The 16,172-nt window shown below is 45.9% G+C and overlaps 1 pseudogene; it reads left to right on the top strand.

The window, feature by feature from the left end:
* The first annotated feature begins 5,173 nt into the window (after positions 1-5,173).
* LOC100436952 (GTP-binding nuclear protein Ran-like) lies at positions 5,174-5,831 on the top strand (annotated as a pseudogene).
* Positions 5,832-16,172: the final 10,341 nt, after the last annotated feature.

Raw genomic sequence — 16,172 nt, 5'->3', positions numbered from 1 at the left:
TCCTCCCTCCTGCCGCCCGCGCGTCAATCCATCAGTTCGTCAATCCGTCCTTCTCACGTCCGCCCCTCCCGGCCCAGCGACTCCTCAGCTCAGCCTCTTGCAGACTGCGGTTGTCAAGTGCCGGGGAGCCGAGTTCTACCCGCGAGCGGCAGCCAATCGCCGCGCTTCCCCGAGGCGCCTCAGGACCCCGCCGCGCGGGGCGGCCAGGCAGGTGCCTGAGCCGAAGGGCCAGTCGGCGGGGCGGGGCGGGGCGGGGCGGGGCGGGGCGGGGCGGGGCGGGCCCAAAGCTGGGGCGGGGAGGGGCGGGGAGGGGCGGGGAGGGGCGGGGAGGGGCGGGGAGGGGCGGGGCGGACCAAAGCCTGGGCGGGGCGGACCAAAGCCTGGGCGGGGCGGGCGGGGCGGGGCGGGGAGGGGAGGGGCGGGGCGGGGCGGGGCGGGCGGGGCGGGGCGGGGCGGGGCGGGCGGGGCGGGGCGGGCGGGGCGGGGCGGGGCGGGCGGGGCGGGGCGGGGCGGGGCGGGGCGGGGCGGGGCGGGGCGGGGCGGGCGGGGCGGGGCGGGGCGGGGCGGGCGGGGCGGGCGGGGCTCGGGCTCGGAGGGACCGGCTAGGGGCCTGGGGTACTAGCAGAACGGGCGGGGCAATAGCGTGAGACTGGTGGCAGAGACGTAGACCCGTAGCTGGCCGGTGACCCCATGTCCCAAAATAGCACGAACAGGATTGTCGCCTCCAAATGGAGAAGACTCTGCGCATTAGGATTGACTTTTCATACTCCTCCCCGATAATTAATAAAGGTTAATGAAATTAATGTTGCCTTCTACCCTTCTCTCGCTGCTTTCCTAGGTCCCACTTCGTCCCAGAAAACTCCAGTAGTTTGTTTGTCCCCTTCCTGGTTTCTCATTTTGCAAAGCTGATCTGCCTTGAAAGCATTTTTCAGTTACTTAACATTTAACATGTTCAGGTTTTGTCTACTACTGTTGGTTGTAAGCCACTTATTCCACAAATATACGTGATGCTCAGCCGAGCTGAATTAAGCATCCGGGAAATATAACCATAAGGAAGAATACAATTACACAAACCTGTAAGAACATCATCCTCGGCCAAGCGCGGGGGCTCACGCCTGCAATCCCAGCAGTTTAGGAGGCCGAGGCGGGCGGATCACCTGAGGTCAGGAGTTTGAGACCAGCCTGGCCAACATGGTGAAACCCCGTCTCTACTAAAAATACAAAAATTAGCCGGGTGTGGTGGCAAGCCTCCTGTAATCACAGCTACTCGGTAGGCTGAGGCAGGAGAATCGCTTGAACCTGGGAAACGGAGGTTGCAGTGAGCCGAGATCATGCCACTGCACTCCGGCCTGGGTGACAGAGCGAGAGACCCCGTCTCACAAAAAAAAGAACATCATCCTCACGGAGGCGAAAGTCCAGAGTGAGTTGGACCTCCCAAAAGGGGAAAATGGGGTAACAGTCTGGTAAAGAGAATAAACATCAAAAATATTTCTGGCACTCCCATGCTTATTGCAGTACTATTCACAATAGCCAAAATACGGAATCAACCTATGTCAATCAACAGACAAATGGATAAAGAAAATGTGGTACATATACACAATGCAATCTTTTATTTTTATTTATTTATTTTTTTTTTTTGAGACGGAGTCTCGCTCTGTCGCTCAGGCTGGAGTGCAGTGGCGCCATCTTGTCTCACTGCAAGCCCCGCCTCCCGGTTTCATGCCATTCTCCTGCCTCAGCCTCCCGCGTAGCTGGGACTACAGGCGCCCGCCACCACGCCTGGCTAATTTTTTTTTTTTTTTTTTGGGGGGGTATTTTTATTAGAGACGGGGTTTCACCGTGTTAGCCAGGATGGTCTTGATCTCCTGACCTCGTGATCCACCCGCTTCGGCCTCCCAAAGTTCTGGGATCACAGGCGTGAGCCACCGCTCCCGGACACACAATACAATCTTATTCACCCATAAAAAAAGAATGAAATCCTGTCATTTGCAGCAACATGGATGGGACGGGAGGACATTATGTTAAGTGAAACAAGCCAAGCACAAAAAGACAAATATTGCACGTTCTCACACATATGTGGGAACTAAAAGAATTGATCTCATGGAGGTAGTGAATAGAATGGTGGTTACCAGAGGCTGGAAAGTGTAGTGGAGGGCAAAGGGGGGATAAAGAGGTTAATGGGTACAAAAATACAGTTACATAGCAGGAATAAATTCTAGTGCTCAATAGCATAATTGTGTGACTATAGTTAACAATAATCTATTCTATATTTCCAAATAGCTAGAAGAGAAGATTCAGAATGTTCCCAACACAAAGAAATAGTTAATGGCAGGCCAAGTATGGTGGCTCACGCCTGTAACTCCACCACTTTGGGAGGCCGAGGCGGACAGATCATGAGGTCAAGAGGTCAAGAGATCAAGACCATCCTGGCCAACATGGTGAAACCCTGTCTCTACTAAAAATACAAAAATTAGCTGGGTGTGGTGGCGTGCGCCTGTAGTCCCAGCTACTCAGGAGTCTGAGGCAGGAGAATCACTTGAACCCAGGAGGCGGAGGTTGCAGTGAGCCGAGATTGGGCCACTGCACTCCAGCCTGGTGATAGAACAAGACTCCATCTCAAAAAAAAAAGAAAAGAAATAATAAATGGCTGGGCACAGTGGCTCATGCCTGAAATCCCAGCACTTTGGGAGGCTTAGGCCAGAGGCTCACATGAGGCCACAAGTTAGAGACTAGCCTAGGCAACATAGTGAGACTCCCTCTCTACAAAAACAAGAATAAAAAATTAGACACGGTGAGACATACCTGCAGTCCTAGCTACTTGAGAGGCTGAAGTGAGAAGATAGTTTGAGCTCAAAGTTCGAGGCTACCATGAGCTATAATCACACTACCGCACTCCAGCCTGGGTGACTGAGTGAGACCCTGTGTCTTAATAATAATAACGCATTTTTAAGGTGATAGATATCCCAATTACCCAGATTTGATCATTACACATTGTATTTACTCCAGAAATATCTACAACTATTATGTAACTATAAAAATTAAAAATAAACAAAATTTAAACCATATTTCTGGGAATACAAAATCTTGTCCAATTCAAGATAAAAGAAGCGGGAGCTTGAAGATACACATTTCTTTTTTTTTTCTTTTCTTCTTTTCGTTTTTTTTTTTTTTTTTTTTTTTGAGATGGGGTCTCACTGTGTCGCCCAGGCTGGTGTGCGAGTGCAGTGGTGCAATCTCGGCACTCTGAACCTCCTCCTCCTGGGTTCAAATGACTCTCCTGCATCAGCCCCCAGAGTAGCTGGGACTACAGCATGCACCACCACGCCCAGCTAGTTTTTGTATTTTTAGTAGAGACAGGGTTTCACCATGTTGGTCAGGCTGGTCTCGAACTCCTGATCTTGTGATCCGCCTGCCTCGGCCTCCCAAAGTCCTGGGGATTACAGGCACAAGCCACTGTGCCTGGCTTTCTTCTATTTTTTTTTTTTTTTTTTTTTTTGAGACGGAGTCACTCTGTCACCCAGGCTGGAGTACATGGCGCAATCTCAGCTTACAGCAACCTCTGCCTCCTGGGTTCAAGCAATTCTGCCTCAGCCCCCTGAGTAGCTGAGATTACAGGCACGTGCCACCACACTCAGCTAATTTGTGTGCCACCACACTTGGCTAATTTTTGTATTTTTAGTAGAGACGAAGTTTCACCATGTTGGCCAGGCTGGTCTCAAACCCCTGACCTCAAGTGATCCTCCCGCCATGGCCTCCCAAAATGCTGGGATTACAGGCATGAGCTACTGCACCCAGCCAAGGAAATATTTCTAAGAAAAATACTTATGCATTCAGAGAAAACAACACACAAAAGCTGAACTACAAAATTTCAATTGCCTAGTCAATAACTCCTGGAAGAAAGTCTTCATTATGAACCCTCTTAATGATAAGTGACAGGCAAATAAATAGAAACATAATTGAATGTTACCCAGGATATTGATATTGAAAACAAAACAAGCAAACAAACAACGCATTACAGAGTGTTTAAATTGAAAAAATAGGCAGATACGTTTTTCCTGATAGTATCTCAATTATTTTGCTAGTATAGTTCATCTAAGAAACCACTTCTAAATCTTTATGCTCAAACAAGAAGTTTTGAGAACCAGTATCCTTTTTTTTTATTTCATTTTTTATCCCATTTCCAACAGTTTTATCAGTTAGAACCTTTTCCCCATGGACCCATATTCTGAAACTTTAGGAATTAATTATATTTTCTTTCTTTTTTTTTTTTTTTGAGACAGTATTGCTCTGTCGCCCAGGCTGGAGTGCAGTGGGGCGATCTCGGCTCACTGCAACCTCTGCCTCCCGAGTTCAAGCAATTCTCCTTTCTCAGCCTCCCAAATAGATGGGATTACAGGCCCATGCCACCACACCCAACTAATTTTTGTATTTTTAGTAGAGAATGGGTATAACCATGTTGACTGGGTTGGTCTCAAACTCCTGACCTCAAGTGATCCATCCACCTCAGTCTCCCAAAGTGCTGGGATTACAGACGTAAGCCACCGTGCCCAGCTAGGAATTAATTACATTTATTAACAAATTGTTAGTAATTAATTATTGGATCAGAATCATAGACTTCTAGAGGGTTTTTGTTTGTTTGTTTTTAATAATTAATTATTGGGTCAGAATCCTAGAATTCTAGAGGGGTTTTTTTGTTTGTTTGTTGGTTTTTTGTGACAGTGTCTCACTCTGTCGCCCAGGCTGGAGTGTAGTGGGGCAGTCATGGCTCTCTGCAGCCTAGACCTCCTGGGCTCAAGCGATCCTTCCACCTCAGCTTCCCCAGCCCAGTAGCTGAGACTACAGGTGCAAGCCACCATGCCCGGCTAATTTTTTTTTTTTTTTTTTTTTTTTTTTCTGTAGAGACAGCGTTTTGCCTTGTTGCCCAGGCTGGTCTTAAAGTCCTGGGCTAAAATGATCCTTTCCCCTTGGCCTCCCAAAGAGCTGGGATTACAGGCATGAGCCACCGTGCCCAGCCCAGTATCCTTTAAATATTTAAATCTTCTACTAGCTCTAGAAAGAGTAACTAATCAGGGACAATCTGACAAACAACCGATCACCTGCTAGGAGAGTGCTTGAAAAGTAGAAGAACCACTCAGTCCAACGGGCAGGAGACACTTCTGGAAGGAACACCATGATGGCTGTCCAGGGAGAGCCCCAGGTCTAGTTCAAACTTGTATTGGTTGGTGGTGATGGTACTGGAAAAACTACTTTCATGAAACATCATTTGACTGGTGAATTTGAGAGGTATGTAGCCACATTTGAGAGGTATGGGTGCTGAGGTTCATCACCCAAGTGTTCCACACCAACAGAGGACGTATTAAGTTCAATAAATGGGATACAGCCGGCCAGGAGAAATGTGGTGAACAGAGATGGTTATTATATCGAACCCATAGCCCAGTGTGCCATCATAATGTTTGATGTAACATCAAGAGTTACATACAAGAATGTGCCTAACTGGCATGGAGATTTGGTGCCAATGTGTGAAATCATCACCATGGTGTTGTGCGGCAACAAAGTGGATATTAAGGACAGGAAAGTGAAGGCAAAATCTATTGTCTTCCACTGAAAGAAGAATCTTCAGTACTATGACATTACTGCCAGAAGTAACTACAACTTTGAAAAGCCCTTTCTCTGGCTTGCTAGGAAGCTCATTGGAGGCCCTAACTTGGGGTTTGCTACCCTGTGCTCCCCTACCTGAGGTTGTCATGGACCCAGCTTTGACAGAGCACTATGAGCATGAGTTAGAGTTTGCTCAGACAGCTGCTCTCCTGGATGAGGATGATTATCTGTGAGAACAAAGCTGGAGCCCAGTATCAGAAGTATAGTTTTATAGACAGCTTTCCTGTGACATCAGCAGTGCAAAGTGTGCCTCACCTTGTTATCTAGCTAAGCGGAACACGTGCTTCATCTGTGGGATGCTGAAGGAGATGAATGGGCTTCGGAGTGAATGTGGCAGTTTAAAAAATACCTGCGCTGGGCGCAGTGGCTCACGCCTGTAATCCCAACGCTTTGGGAGGCCGAGGTGGGCGGATCACGAGGTCAGGAGTTTGAAACCAGCCTGACCAACATGGTGAAATCCTGTCTCTACTAATAATACAAAAATTAGCCACGCGTGGTGTTAGGTGCCTGTAATCCCAGCTACTCAGGATGCTGAGGCAGGAGAATCGCTTGAACCCGGGAGGCGGAGGTTGCAGTGAGCCGAGATTGCGCCGCTGCGCTCCAGTTTGGGCAACACAGAGAGACTCTGTCTCAATAATAATAATAATAATGATAATAATAATAATAATAATACCTTCATGGCCAGGCGTCATGGCTCACACCTGTAATCCCAGCACTTTGGGAGGCTTAGGTGGGTGGATCATTTGAGATCAGGAGTTCAAGACCAGCTTGGCCAACATGATGAGACCCCATCTCTACTAAAAATACAAAAATTAGCTGGGAGTGGTGGCGGGCGCCTGTAATACCAGCTACTCAGAAGCCTGAGGTAGGAGAATCGCTTGAACCTGGGAGGCAAAGATTGCAGCAGTGAGCCGAGATCGTACCACTGCACTCAGACTCTGTCTTAAAACAAACAAATAAACAAACAAAACCTTTGTTGGGTGACCTGCATATTTAGCTGTTTTGGAACACAGTTGATTCCTTCTTGAGTTGCAAATATAAGACTGCTACAGTTACATCAGAAGGAAGGAGGAAGGAAGGGAGGGAGGGAAGGAGGGAAAGAAAAGGAAGGAAGGAAGGAAAGAAGGAAAGAAGGAAAGAAGGGAGGGAGGGATGGAGGGGGGAAGGAAGGGAAAGAAAAGGAAGGAAGGAAGGAAAGAAGGAAGGGAAAGAAAAGAAAGGAAGGAAGGAAGGAAGGAAAACCCCAATGAAGTATTAGATTGGCTTTGGCATTCACTGAACACAAAATGAAATGCTTTGCTTATGTTCTCATTTAAACCTCATAATCTCCCTTAAAACACCTATTAATTATTCCCATTTGAGTGATTAAAGAAAATAACTTGCCCAAGGTCACACAGCTAGTATGTAGCAGAGACATTCTGACTCTTAAAACTTTCTTTTTCTATTCTACCACATTATTATTATTTCTTATTTTTGAGAGGGAGTCTCACCTAGACTGAAGTGCAGTGGTGCAATCTCACCTCACTTCGAGCTCTCCTTCCCTGGTTCAAGCGATTCTCCTGCCTCAGCCTCCCGAGTAGCTAGGATTACAGGCATGCACCACCACACCCAGCTAATTTTTTGTATTTTTAGTAGAGACGGGGTCTCACCATGTTGGCCAGGCTGGTCTCAAACTCCTGACCTCAAGTGATCTGCCAGCCTCAGCCTCCAAAGTGCTGGGATTAGAGGCGTGAGCCGCCGTGCCCTGCCTCATTCTACATTATATTAACTGGAAATTTTATTTTAGTATTTATTTATTTAAGAGACAGAGTCTCACTTTCTCACCCAGGCTAAAGTGTCACATAGGCTGGAGTATAGTGGTGTGATTACAGCTCACCACAGTCTCAAACTCCTGGGCTCAAACTATCCTCTAACCTCAGCTTCCTGAGTAGCCTAGATTACAGGCATGAGCCACCTTGCCTGGCTAATTGTTCTAAGAAATCTTGGGCCAGACGGCCGGGCACGGTGGCTCATGCCTGTAATCCCAGCACTTTGGGAGGCCGAGGCCGGTGGATCACAAGGTCAGGAGCTTAAGACCAACCTGGCTAACGTGGTGAAACCCCGTCTTTACTAAAAATACAAAAAATTAGCCGGGCATGGTGGCAGGTGCCTGTAGTCCCAGCTACTCGGGAGGCTGAGGCAGGAGAATGGTGTGAACCCGGGAGGCGGCGGAGCCTGCAGTGAGCCGAGATGGCACCACTGCACTCCAGCCTGGGCAACAGGGCGAGACTCCGTCTCAAAAAAAAAAAAGAAATTTTGGGCCAAACACAGTGGCTCATGCCTGTAATCCCAGCACTTTGGGAGGCCAAGATGGGAGGATCCCTTGAGCCCAGGAGTTCGTGACCAGCCTGGGCAACATAGTGGGACCCCATCTCAACTAAAAATAAAAAATAAAAAAAATAGCCTGCCATGGTAACACATTATCCCAACTACTGGAGAGACTGAGGCAGGAGGATCGCTTGAGTCTGGAAGGTCGAGGATTGCAGTGACCCATGATTGTGTCACTGCACTCCCTCTCAAAGTGCTGAGATTATAGGCTTAAGCCACCATGCTCAGCCAGAAATTTTAGCTTGAATAAAATGGACCCTATTCTGACAAGGTAGAGTAGATAAGAGGACTTATTAATGTTTATATTCTCCATAACCTATAGCATAGTGCTATTTGCATATGCATTTTCAATGAATAGGAAGCAAATATACCACGATTATATTTCTGGAAAAACGAAGGTGGAAGGAGAGAAAGAAAGAGGCACTGAAACACAAGACATCTGGTACATCTTATCACTTGCACACTTATAAATGCATTGACTGTATATTTGTTTCTTAATGTAACATCAAAGTTTACACTACAATCTTAATAGCTGGTAGCCTAAGGTATCACCTTTCCTTCTATACTCAGCCACACTGGTTAAGATTAGATCTTCCTGTCTTTCATTCTAGTTGCTGCAATAGCAGTCAATTGTTCAAAGAGGGCAAGGCTTGCTTAGATGAAGGACTGTCCTCAGATCCCAAGGTACTGCCTCAATCATTCACCAAATATTAACTGAATGCCAGTTCTGGGTCAGGAACTAGGTTAGGCATCATTTGGAAATGCAGGTTCTTACATGACAGAATGATTCATGGTGCCTTGTGACTTAAATGCCTATAGGCTGAGGTGGACCTCTTTTAATGTGATTCTTAAATGTTATCTCTGAAAAGGAGAATAGGAGTTTTTGGTTTTCCCCAAATAGGAGAAAGGAGTCTGAGTACAAGCCCAAGCTAGGAAACTTTGCCTCAAGGAATTCAGGGGAAGTTTGTGGAGCTAAGAGAACGTGTTTTAGAAGCTCCACTCCCATTACTAGAACACGCACATACATACACACATCAAAGAGCTTTGTGCTTCAGAGCCAGTAGCACCTAACCAAGATATGGAATTAACCTAAGTGAGGCTTTAGGAGAACAAAGCACCACCACTGCTGCTTCTCCTTTAAACAGATTCAAGGGCCAGGCATGGCGGCTCACGCCTGTAATCCCAACACTTTGGGAAGCTGAGAGGGGCAGATCACCTGAGGTCAGGAGTTCGAGACCAGCCTGGCCAACATGGAGAAACCCTGTCTCTACTGAAAAATGCAAAAATTAGCAGGGCGTGGTGGCGCACGTTTGAACCCAAGAGGCAGAGGTTGGAGTGAGCCGAGATCGCGCCACTGCACTCCAGTCTGGGCAACAGAGGTAGAATTACTTGGGTCTTCCAGGGCTCCTATTTAGACCTCTAAACAAAAACTTCGGTATACATAAAAGAGATATGCTGTTATTTATATTAAGTAAATATCTGATATAGTCTTGAAAATAAAAATAAAACAAATTATTTTGGAAAACATCCACTTTAATCAAGTTAGTGAAATATGTAAAATTTTTTTTTTTTTTTTGAGACGGAGTCTCGCTCTGTCGCCCCGGCTGGAGTGCAGTGGCACAATCTCAGCTCACTGCAAGCTCCGCCTCCCGGGTTCACGCCATTCTCCTGCCTCAGCCTCCCGAGTTGCTGGGACTACAGGCGCCCACCACCACGCCCGGCTAATTTTTTGTGTTTTTTTTTTTTAGTAGAGACAGGGTTTCACCATGTTAGCCAGGATGGTCTTGATTTCCTGGCTAACATGGATCCGCCTGCCTTGGCCTCCCAAAGTGATCTGCCTGCCTCGACCTCCCAAAGTGCTGGGATTACAGGTGTGAGCCACCGCGCCTGGCCATATGTCAAATTTTTTTTTTTTTTAATTATACTTTAAGTTTTAGGGTACATGTGCACAATGTGCAGGTTAGTTACATATGTATACATGTGCCATGCTGGTGTGCTGCACCCATTAACTCGTCATTTAGCATTAGGTATATCTCCTAATGCTATCCCTCCCCCCTCCCCCACCCCACAACAGTCCCCAGAGTGTGATGTTCCCCTTCCTGTGTCCATGTGTTCTCATTGTTCAGTTCCCACCTATGAGTGAGAACATGTGGTGTTTGGTTTTTTGTCCTTGAGATAGTTTACTGAGAATGATGATTTCCAATTTCATCCATGTCCCTACAAAGGACATGAACTCATCATTTTTTATGGCTGCATAGTATTCCATGGTGTATATGTGCCACATTTTCTTAATCCAGTCTGTCATTGTTGGACATTTGGGTTGGTTCCAAGTCTTCGCTATTGTGAATAGTGCTGCAATAAACATACGTGTGCATGTGTCTTTATAGCAGCATGATTTATAGTCCTTTGGGTATATACCCAGTAATGGGATGGCTGGGTCAAATGGTATTTCTAGTTCTAGATCCCTGAGGAATCGCCACACTGACTTCCACAAGGGTTTAACTAGTTTACAGTCCCACCAACAGTGTAAAAGTGTTCCTATTTCTCCACATCCTCTCCAGCACCTGTTGTTTCCTGACTTTTTAATGATTGCCATTCTAGCTGGTGTGAGATGGTATCTCACTGTGGTTTTGATTTGCATTTCTCTGATGGCCAGTGATGGTGAGCATTTTTTCATGTTTTTTGGCTACATAAATGTCTTCTTTTGAGAAGTGTCTGTTCATGTCCTTCGCCCACTTTTTGATGGGGTTGTTTGTTTTTTTCTTGTAAATTTGTTTGAGTTCATTGTAGATTCTGGATATTAGCCCTTTGTCAGATGAGTAGGTTGTGAAAATTTTCTCCCATTTTGTAGGTTGCCTGTTCACTCTGATGGTAGTTTCTTTCGCTGTGCAGAAGCTCTTTAGTTTAATTAGATCCCATTTGTCAATTTTGGCTTTTGTTGCCATTGCTTTTGGTGTTTTAGACATGAAGTCCTTGCCCATGCCTATGTCCTGAATGGTAATGCCTAGGTTTTCTTCTAGAGTTTTTATGGTTTTAGGTCTAACATTTAAGTCTTTAATCCATCTTGAATTAATTTTTGTATAAGGTGTAAGGAAGGGATCCAGTTTCAGCTTTCTTCATATGGCTAGCCAGTTTTCCCAGCACCATTTATCAAAATTTTTAAAAGGGGAAACTAAATGTTAGGAAATGTTGGTAATACATAAAGCACATTAAGCATCATAATTTCAGATAAGTGTTTTAGGATAAGGTTAGAAAGTTTCCAGTAATAAGCTTGTGACCATTTAGGAGAACTTCCTATAAAGATGGAAGAAATGTCATAGTCACCAAAACAAGTCTTGATTGGTGTCTTTTAAGTTCATACGCCTCCAAAATACTTACGAAAACCCTATTTCAGAAAAAATAAGTATAGTATAAGCATTTCTTTTAGAGTTTGGTCAGTGACTATACAGACTCTTTCCAATAAAATTTCAGTTATTTATCTAAAATGGCCATGCAAATACAAATTGAAAAATGATTTTTGCTTTAGCAATTGTTCTGATCCTAAAAGAATGTACCCAATGATATCAAGGCAGTCTACCAGGTTCTCTGTGTAAGCAGAAATAATCATAATATTATGTATAACCATAATAAAGTATTATACATGGAAGTCTTAGTGCTACAAATAACATGAGATTTTGTACAAAAGTTCAAATAGGAACTCCTATCAATCTACTGGTAACACATAAGAAATTTGCTCCTTACTTTATTTCATTGTATTTAGTTATTTGAGACTGGACCTTGCTTTGTTGCCCAGGCTGGAGTGCAGTGGTGTAATCTCAGCTCACTGCAACCTCCGCCTCCCAGGCTCAAGCGATCATCCCACCTCAGCCTCCTCAGTAGCTGGGTCTACAGGCGCCCATCACCATACACAGCTAATTTTTGTAGAGACGGGGTTTTGCCGTGTTGCCCAGGCTGGTCTCAAACTCCTGGGCTCAAATGATCTGCCTGCCTAGGTCTCCCAAAGTGTTGGGATTATAGGCATGAGCGACCTCACCCAGCCCTATTTCTAACTTTAGAATTCCACTTATCAGAATCACACCTGTAATCCCAGCACTTTGAAAGGCTGAGGTGGGCAATCACTTGAGGTCAGGAGTTCCAGACCAGCCTGGCCAACACTGTGAAATCTTGTCTCTACAAAAATTAGCTGGGCATGATGTCGTGCCCCTGTAGTCCCAGCTACAGGAGGCTGAGGCAGGAGGATCATTTGAACCTGGGAGGTGGAGGTTGCAGCGAGCCGAGGTTGCACCACTGCACTCCAGCCTGCGTGACAGAGCAAGACTCTGTCTTGGAAAAAAAAAATGCCAGGTGTGGTGGTTCACGCCCAAAGTAATTCCAACACTTTGGGAGGCCGAGGCGGGTGGATCACGAGGTCAGGAATTCCAGACCAACCTGGCCAACATAGTGAAATTCTGTCTCTACTAGAAATACAAAAATTAGGCCAGGTGTGGTAGCTCATGCCTGTAATTCCAGTACTTTGGGAGGCCGAAGCAGGCAGATCACGAGGTCAGGAGTTTGAGACCAGCCTGGCCAACATGGTGAAACCCCATCTCTACTAAAAATACAATAATTAGCTAGGGAGGAGAATCGCTTGAAACCGGAAGGCGGAGGTTGCAGTGAGCCAAGATTGCACCACTGTACTCCAACCTGGGCAACAAGAGCAAAACTCCGTCTCAAAAATAAAATAAAATACAAAAATAAAAATACAAAAATTAGCCGGGTGTGGTGGCACAACCCTGTAGTCCCAGCTACTTGGGAGTCTGAGGCAGGAGAATCGCTTGAACCCAGGAGGCAGAGCTTGCAGTGAACCAAAACCATGCCATTGCACTCCAGCCTGGGTGACAGAGTGAGACTCCATCTCAAAAAAAAAAAAAAAAAGAATTCCACTTATCTGGATACCACATAGCAAAATGGTACCTATGCTGTCTCAGATACAATAGGTGTTTAATAAATACTCAATATATGAAAATGTTTTCCTTGAGCCAATCCCATAATTTTTGTTTTGTTTTGTTTTGTTTTTGGTTTTTTGTTTTTTGAGATGGAGTTTCATTCTTGTTACCCAGGCTAGAGTGCAATGGCGTGATCTCAGCTCACCACAACCTCCGCCTCCTGGGTTCAAGCAATTCTTCTGCCTCAGGCTCCCGAGTAACTGGGATTACAGGTGTGCGCCACCATGCCTGGCTACTTTTGTATTTTTAGTAGAGACGGGGTTTCTGCATATTGGTCAGGCTGGTCTCAAACTCCCGATCTCAGATGATCTGCCTGCCTCGGCCTCCCAAAGTGCTGGGATTAAAGAGGTGAGCTGCTGCGCCTGGCCTTTTTCTTTTTTCGTAAGAGACAGGGTTTCAGTATATTGCCCAGGCTGATCTTGAATTCCTGGCCTCAAACGAGTCTCCCACCTTGGCTTCCAGAGGTGCTAGATTTACAGGACTAGGCACAGATTTTTTTTTTTTTTTTTTTTTTGAGATCGGGTCTCCTTTTGTTGCCCAGGCTGGAGTGCAGTGGTGCAATCATAGCTGACTGTAACCTCGAACTCCTGGACTCAAGTGATCCTCCCATCTAGGACCACTCCTCCCAAGTACCTAGGACTCCAAGGGCATGCCACTGCACCTGGCTAATTTTATTTCTTATTTTTGTAGAGATGGGGTCTTTATGTTGCCCAGACTGCCCTATCGCATAATTTAATGGTGTGAATAGCTCATGTAGTCATTTACAAGGGCTCAGGAAAAGCAGCAGCCTTCAACAACACATTTAACACTTTGTTCCCTGATCATCCACACTTCCAGTATCTATTTGTGGCAAGAAGGAAAACATGGGGACTGTAAGAAAATCAGACCTAGAGAAATGGGTATGTTCTGTGATGTAGGCAGGACTTTAAAAAGTTCTTGGTTTTAGGCTGGGTGCAGTGCCTCAAACTTGTAATCCCAGCACTTTGGGAGGATGAGGTGGGTGGATGGCTTGAGTCCAAGAGTTCAAGATGAGCCTGGGCAACATGGCAAGACCTCATCTCTTTAAGAAAAAAAAAAAATTAGGCAGGGCACAGTGGCTCACACCTGTAATCCCAGCACTTTGGGAGGCCAAGGTGGGCGGATCACGAGGTCCGGAGTTCGAGACCAGCCTAACCAACATGGTGAAAACCCGTCTCTACTAAAAATACAAAAATTAGCCGGGTGTGGTGGCAGGCACCTGTAATTCCAGCTACTCAGGAGGCCAAGGCAGGAGAATCGCTTGAATCTGGGAGGCAGAAGTTGCTGTGAGCCGAGATCACCCCACTGCACTCCAGCCTGGGCAACAGAGTGAGACTCCATCTCAAAAATAAATAAATAAATAAATAAAAATTAAAAAAATTAGATAGGCGTGTGTGTAAAAAAATAAAACAATGTAATAATAATAGAAATAAAGTGCACAATAAATGTAATGCACTTGAATCATCATGAAACCAACCCCCCATCACCCTCACCCCAGTCCATAGAAAAACTGTCTTCCACAAAACTGGTCCCTGGTACAAAAAAGGTTGGGGACCACTGTTCTAGACGATGCACTCATGTAACTCCCCTCACTGTCATTCACCCTCATAATTTTGTTTTCATTTCCTACATGTGTATGTCTAGAGAAGGAAGAATGTGCTAATTATATAGGTGCAAGTTTTACTTACATCTATAAACTGGTATCTGTTTTCATACATTGGTCTTATAAGTTTGTATTCTGTGAGCGCACCCAGAGAGATGAATGTGCTATTTGCTGATGAAATCAGTTTCTAAGCCTGCAATGCTGCAAATCAAACTCTGGCTCTGGACTATAGTATACTCACTCAAGTAATGCAACCTCCCAAAGTCTCTTGGAAAATGGCCAGATGACTCTCCAGGCAGCACCTTTCTCCACTGATGACAGGCCAAGTGAGCTCTTTCCTCCACTTTAAAATTTCTACACTTACACTATTACAGTTTTTATTCAAGAATACCAATTCCGGCCGGGCATGGTGGCTCACGCCTGTAATCCCAGCACTTTGGGAGGCTGAGGCAGGCAGATCACCTGAGGTCAGGAGTTTGAGACCAGCCTGGCCAACATGGCGAAACCCCTGTCTCTACTAAAAAAGTACAAATATTAGTTGGGTATGGTGGCACCCGCCTGTGATCCCTGCTACTCAGGAGGCTGAGGCAGGAGAATTGTTTGAACCTGGGAGGCGGAGGTTGTGGTGAGCCAAGATCACACCACTGCACTCCAGCCTGGGCAACAGAGTGAGACTCGGTCTCAAGAAAAAAGAGAGAGTGCTTCACTTAAATTGGAGGCTGGGCACTGTGGCTCATGCCTATAATCCCAGAACTTTGGGAATCTGAGGCAGGAGAATGGCTTGAGGACAGGAGTTCAAGGCCAGCCTGGGCAACATAGTGAGACTCCATCTCTACAAAATTAAGAAAAAAATTAGCCAGGTGCAGTGTAGTCTTAACTACTTGGGAGGCTGAGGCATGAGGATGATGAACCCAAGAGTTCAAGGCTGCAGTGAGCTATGATCCTGCCACTGCACTCCAGCCTGAGTGGCAGAGCAAGACCCTGTCTCTAACAACAACAACAACAAAAAGCCATAAAGCTTGGAGGGAATTACTATAGATTAAAAGAAATTTAGACATACCAAACAAATGCAATGGGTGACACCTTGTTTAGATCCTACTTCAAAGAAACTGTGGGAAGCAGAATAATAACCCCTCACAGATGTCTACTTCCTTTAGCCAGGCATGGTGGTGTGTTGCCTATAGCCCTAGCTACTCAGTAGGCTGAGGCAGGAGGATTGCTTGGCAGGAGTTGGAGGCTGCAGTGAGCTATGATCACTCCAGCCTGGGTCACAAAGCGAGACCCCATCTCAAAAAAAAAAAAAAAAGTCCACATCCTAATTCCCAGGACCTGAGAATATGTTGCTTGACGTGGTAAGAAGAGATTTTGCTTCCATGATTAACTTAAGAACCTTGAAATGGGGAGAGTATTCTGGGTTATCCAGGTGGGTCCGATATCACAGAGAATCCTCACCAGCTGGAGTCACAGGCCAGGGAGATGCAACATTGCTAGCTTTGAAGAAGGGTAACATGAGCCAAGAAATGTAGCCTTTACAAGTGGGA

This window comes from Pongo abelii, chromosome 1 (genome assembly GCF_028885655.2).
Source record: "Pongo abelii isolate AG06213 chromosome 1, NHGRI_mPonAbe1-v2.0_pri, whole genome shotgun sequence".
Lineage (NCBI taxonomy): Eukaryota > Metazoa > Chordata > Mammalia > Primates > Hominidae > Pongo > Pongo abelii.
This window is presented reverse-complemented; position numbering and strand designations above follow the sequence as displayed.